The sequence below is a fragment of the Phacochoerus africanus genome, chromosome 7 (assembly GCF_016906955.1).
Source record: "Phacochoerus africanus isolate WHEZ1 chromosome 7, ROS_Pafr_v1, whole genome shotgun sequence".
NCBI lineage: Eukaryota > Metazoa > Chordata > Mammalia > Artiodactyla > Suidae > Phacochoerus > Phacochoerus africanus.
Window position 1 is genome coordinate 18220212 of NC_062550.1, and position 6080 is coordinate 18226291.

A 6080-nucleotide genomic window follows, 5' to 3' on the forward strand; every position below is an offset into this window, starting at 1 on the left:
GAGCTCTGTGATGGGATAAATAATGGAAACAGTAGTTCCACACTTGTTACCAAAAGCACAAAAAAAGAGGAGTTCCCGTCATGGCGCAGCGGAAATGAATCTGACTAGTAAGCATGAGGTTGAAGGTTCGATGCCTGGCCTCGCTCAGTGGGTTAAGGATCCAGTGATGCTGTGAGCTGTGGTGTAGGTCACAGACTCGGCTCAGATCTGCATTGCTGTGGCTGTGGCGTGGGCCAGTGGCTACAGCTCTGATTGGACCCCTAGCCTGGGAACCTCCACACACCGCAGGTGCAGCCCTAAAAAGCAAAAAAAAAAAAAAAAAGGTAAAAAAAGCTACTTCTTTTTCCTAAAAATGAACGTTCTTAATTTTAGAGAATATTATTAAGAAATTCTTGGGAGTTGGAATTCCTGTAGTGGCTCAGTGGTTAACGAATCCAACTAGGAACCATGAGGATGTGGGTTCGATCCCTGGCCTTGTTCAGTGGGTTAAGGATCCGGCGTTGCCTTGAGCTGTGGTGTAGGTCACTGACGAGGCTCGGATCCCGAGTTGCTGTGGCTCTGGCGTAGGCCGGTGGCTCCAGCTTCGATTAGACCCCTAGCCTGGGAACCTCCATATGCCTCAGGCGCAGCCCTAGAAAAGGAAAAAAAAAAAAAAAAAGAAATTCTTGGGAGTTCCATTGTGGCTCAGCAGAAACAAATCTGACTAGAATCCATGAGGATACAGGTTTGATCCCTGGCCTCGCTCAGTGGGTTAAGGATCCAGTGTTGCTGTGAGCTGTGGCAAAGGTCACAGACATGGCTTGGATATGGCATTGCTGTGGCTGTGGTGTAGGCCAGCGGCTACAGCTCCAATTGGACCCCTGGCCTGGGAACCTCCATATGCCATGGGCACAGCCCTAAAAAGACAAAAAAAAGAAAAATTCTTGGAGTTCTCACTGTGGCTCAACAGGATTGGTGGCATCTCTGCAGTGCTACAACACAGGTTCAATCTCCAGTCCAGAATCAGTGTTGCTGCAGCTGTAGTTTAGGCCCTGGCCGGGGACTCCATGCCTTCTGGCGCAGTAGAAGAAAGGGAGGGAGGAAGGAACTCTTTAAACAGGAAGAATGTAAAATTTCATAGTGTCATGTTACCTTCTTTTTTGTTTTTTGGGTCCCCCCCCGCCCCGCTTTTTAGGACCACACCCACAGCATATGGAGGTTCCCAGGCTAGGGGTCTAATCGGAGCTACAGCTGCCAGCCTATAGTACAGCCACAGCAACGCAAGATCTGAGCCGCGTTTGTGACCTGAGCTGCGTCTGTGACCTACACCACAGCTCACAGCATCACTGGATCCTTAACCCACTGAGTGAGGCCAGGGATCGAACCCACAACCTCATGGTTCCTAGTCAGATTCATTTGCACTGCACCACCACGGGAACGCCCCATGCTACCTTCTTATGACTGGACATGTGAAGTCTCTAGAAATATTTTCGAATATAAGGAAATCATTCAACATGCCAAATAATGGATTGCTTGTTGGGTCAAACTTCATCCTTTTTATGAGAAGTCTGTGTTAGCACAATAACTTGACTAAGTCTCAAGGACTTTGCATCCAGCCACAGAATAAACAGATCAGTATGGTCCTACCGACCATTTACCACAGAATCTCAATTCCACAACCATCAAGTAGGAACTACTCAGTTTACAACCACTCATTTGCTACTAAAGAACCTTGAGAGTCTGCGTTAAGTAATTTAACATCAACTGAAGATTACTGTAAGCAATCCAAAATAAAGTGCTTTAATTTCCTATCAAAAAACATACTGTGAAAGACCATAGCAATCTTAAAAAAAAAAAAAAAAGCCTTTTCTTATGGAAATGCCTGACTTAAGAACCAAGTCACATCTGCCAAAAAACTACAATTCCATCTCAGTGAAAGTCATCTATTTCTGAGTGTATGGAATTAAGAATGCCTGAAAACTAGTTTTGCTGTCAACATAAATAATGACAAATTCTCCCAACTTGTGGTCAGGTGGCCTTTTATGGCAAAGATGTCTAATGATCTCCCAGACTCTCTACAATCTTTTGTGTCTGTGTTGTGTATATGTCTTTGATGAGCCTTTCTGGTATAGCGGCTCTAAGGTAATTGTTGAAAAATACCAGAGGAAATCCAGATACTTGAATCCCTAAGAAGAACAATAATTCAAATTTGTACTTGAGAACATTAGAAGTGAACAACAAAATCATTGAGATATGCAGAATATAAGTAAATCCTACTGCCTTTCTAAAAATTCCTGATAGGACCACTTGCCTAGAATGTGAACAGAAAGAAATGCCAAAGAAATGTGTTCACTAGGTACCATGGCTCAAACCGCCAAATGAAACAACCATCATCTGTATTATTAACTCAAAATCTCTATTCAAAAAATAAAAAATATAGGGGAGTTCCCGTCGTGGTGCAGCAGAAATGAATCCGACTAGGAACCATGAGGTTGTGGGTTCAATCCCTGGCCTTGCTCAGAGGGTTAAGGATCCAGTGTTGCTGTAAGCTACGATGTAGGTCGCAGACTCGGCTTGGATGTGGTGTTGCTGTGGCTCTGGCGTAGGTTGGCAGCTACAGCTCTGATTGGACCCCTAGCCTGGGAACCTCCATATGCCGTGGGTGCAGCCCTAAAAAGACTATATATATATATATATATATAAGCATGTAGAAAGGACAGTGTCTCGCTCATCTTCTGTATACTAGAACCCTGGTGCACAGTAGGTATGATGAGCACTCAAGACTACCACAGACTTCAGATCATTAAAACTCTGCAAAGAATCTTCAAGCATGTCTGACTTTCTCCACCCTGCTCCCCAAAAAGAAAGAAGAGAAAAGAAAAAAGAAGAAAGCAATAAAGAAAAAAAAACATTCTGAGGGTACCTTAGGAAGCATTTAAGTATCCTCTATCATTAAGATATGCTGTTAATAGAACTGTTTTCACTTCTGAAGCTTTCTCTTCTTAGAATTATTAGAGGGTTAAAATTTGGCCCACCTTTACCAGAATCTGGAACAAAACCTGAATGTACAAAGTTAAACAAAGTGATACAGTAGAGCAATTTTTACAAAATGACCCTGCTTTGCCAGTGTTGCCAATACACTATTCTCTTCCCCAGAGGTTCTAGAGTTCAGGGACTACATGATAACAACACTTCCAGGCCCAATACAGAACTGAGAAAATAGCTCTGCCAATTTATTTGCTAAACTGCACAGGATTAATAAATCCTAATCCCATTATCGAAAGGCCATAGTGTTGGCAGAACACAAGGCAAAGAATGTTAAGTGATGCAAATACATGGACTGAAGACAATCACTCACTACTGCTCAAAGGTTTTTGCTGTTGTTGATTTTATTTTGTTTTTAAGGAAAAGAAGAAGAGGGATTTTTTTTTTTTTAAACTGTGTTCTCTGTGCCTACAGCACTCTGGGTTGATGTCTAGCATAGCACTGACATCATGAATACTCTAAGTGTATCTATTGACCTCCCTAACCCATTTGACTTTAAGCTCTTTCATAGTAAGAACATTTAGAACATTGAATCCACAAGACTGACATTACAAGAGGCGCTGAATATTTTCTCCAAAAAATGAAATAAGTCCCCCCCGCGCCCCCCGCCACCTTTTTCGGTCTTTTTAGGGCAGCACCCAGGGCATATGGAGGTTCTCAGGCTAGGGATCCAATCGGAGCTATAGCTACTGCAACCTACATCACAGCTCACGGCAAGGCTGGATCCTTAATCCACTGAGCGAGTCCAGGGATCAAACCTGCATCCTCATGGATGCTAGTCAGATTCGTTTCCACTGAGCCACGATGGGAACTCCTGAAATAAGTTCTTAAAGTGATTATCTAGCACCATGCTATGTGTTGTTCTGTCAATGGAAAACAAGGAAATATATATATGCATACACATATTTTTGAAGGTCTACCTAAAACATGATCATCCTTCATCTAGGCTGAACCTCCACAGGAACTGAGGAAATGCTTGTTGAGGGTCATTTTCCTTTGTGTCTACATCAGGGCTCAGAAGAAAGCATTATTTCATGGTTCCTAAAATACTTATTATCTGTGAATAGTATTAGTAACTATGCAGAAGAAAAGTATTCCATTTAGCCACTTAAATCAAGAGCAAAAGAAAGAATGCCTAATGCAAAAAAAAAAAAAAAGACTCCTCCCCTTACAAAGGGTCACTGTCTAAAAGACTGATAACTCCCTAAGCACTTTTAACTAACCTGAAAAGTCAAGTCAATAGAACCATCTGGATTATGCGGACTTTCAAAAGCTGGAATTAGGTGAAAGACAATTGTACTTCAAATATCTCTCACCAGGGTCCTAAGCACCAGTAAGGAGGTAAGGAAGTGTGCCAGATGGTTAGCCCCTAGCACCTACAACTTTAGGCTTAGTAGGTGTAGCCAGAGGTGTACAATTACCTTATATTAACGCACACGTATTGACAGGTGCCAGAGATATATACATGATAGCGATTCTGGGGTGACATATCCAGCTGCAAGGACTGCTATACTCTCAACATACCTCAAAAAGGTGTAAGTTTCTTAAAGAATCCAACTGGCAGAATGGAAGGGGAGAAAAATCGAAGAGGGAGAGAATGGCTGAAAATGAAGAATAGAAAAGAAAGGCTGAATTATTAGAATATTTCCCTGAGAGACTGTTTTGTATTTTGATGAGCTGCCACCTTCCTCTACCACACCAAAAAAGTATATAGTTAGAAGTGTTCCTGATGCAAGCGGAGCGGGGCGGGGCGGGGGGGGGGGGTCCTATGAGCTCCCGGCTTCAAGCAGCAAAGCCTTAGATCTACTTAATTACTCCCAACCCCTCAGGGTACTACCCTGAAGAGAGGAAAGGACCAGCAGCTCCTCCACACTCTTTCTTGAGGGGGAGGGGTTCACGCTCCTTGTGTTCCCCCCACCCCAGAAGTCGCGGGAGAAAGAGGGTGTGGAGGGAACCCGGGGTCTCTGCGCACTCTCCGGCTGTGGAGGATGTGGCGAGGGAAGACTCTTACCTGGCTAAAAGCGGTCTTTTCTCCGAGCTGCTACCAGCCCTGCCACGGGTCCCTGGCGCTCTGCCTCGCGCACCTGTCGCGACCTAGCCGCAGCACCTACAGCTCCCTGCGGCCCCGCCCCGGTCCGGCTCAGAGCCCCGCCCCGACCCCGCCCACCGCCGCGGGGGCGCGCCCGTCAGCCCGCCTCCCGTGCGGCCTAGGGGCGAGCGTGCGCGCTCCGCCGGCTGCGTGTCTTGCCTTCGCGGCTGCTCGCGTCGCCCCGCGCGCCGGCGTTCTGAGGGGCGTGGCTGCTTTTCCGGGGCTCGCGCTGGAATTTCTCTGAGGCATCCGCGCTGTTTTATGGCCTAGGGCTCTGGGCCTCTGTACTTTGGCTTGAGCAGTGACTCAGAGTTACCGCAGTTTGACTCAAGAGCGGCTAGGAAGTTTTTCCTAGGTTCAAGTATAGGCCAGTCCCCAGCCAGGTTCCTGGTGCTTTCGGGGTAAGTTCTGTGCAGGGAGGGTGTTTTAGAGGAGGCCTTGTGGTGTGGTGTAAAGAGCTATAAATTAATCCTAACTCGACCCGCTTGACGTTTAAGTCGCTTCGCCTCCCTAGAGCTGAGTTTCTTCATGTAAAGGAAGGGGTTGGACAAGGGCAGATCTGCAAGTTCTCCAACATCTCTAACCTTATTCCTTCACTAAGAGCAGTGTTCAAAGGCTTTAGAGTCAAGAGGCCTAGCACTTGGCCATCCTGCCCCCAAATTTCCCCCTGGTACGTGCAGTTGCATCAGTGCCCTTTGATAGTGTCTTTTCCTTCTGCACCTCAAGTGTGGTATGGTTTTAAACCACAAGTTTTCTGAAGCTTTTCGAATTCATGTAGGTTGATAAGTACTATAAGGGGACGGTGGTGGTAAATGGCTGTATTTACACTTCCTAAAGCAATTAGGGAAGGGGTTTTTTTCTTAGGGCCACACACCGAATATGGAGGTTCTGAGGCTAGGGGTCACATCGAGCTGCAGCTGTGGGCCTAGCCACAGCCACAACAACTTGGGATACAAGCCGCATCTGC

The 6080-nt window shown here is 45.7% G+C and overlaps 1 protein-coding gene across 1 annotated transcript in view; it reads right to left on the minus strand.

Moving 5' to 3' along the window:
• The window catches only part of LIMA1 (LIM domain and actin binding 1), a 103439-nt gene extending 98281 nt beyond the window's left edge, over positions 1 to 5158 (minus strand). Inside the window, 1 exon segment of the mRNA XM_047786593.1 lies at positions 5036 to 5158. The gene's annotated coding sequence lies outside the window, so the exon portion shown is untranslated.
• Positions 5159 to 6080: the final 922 nt, after the last annotated feature.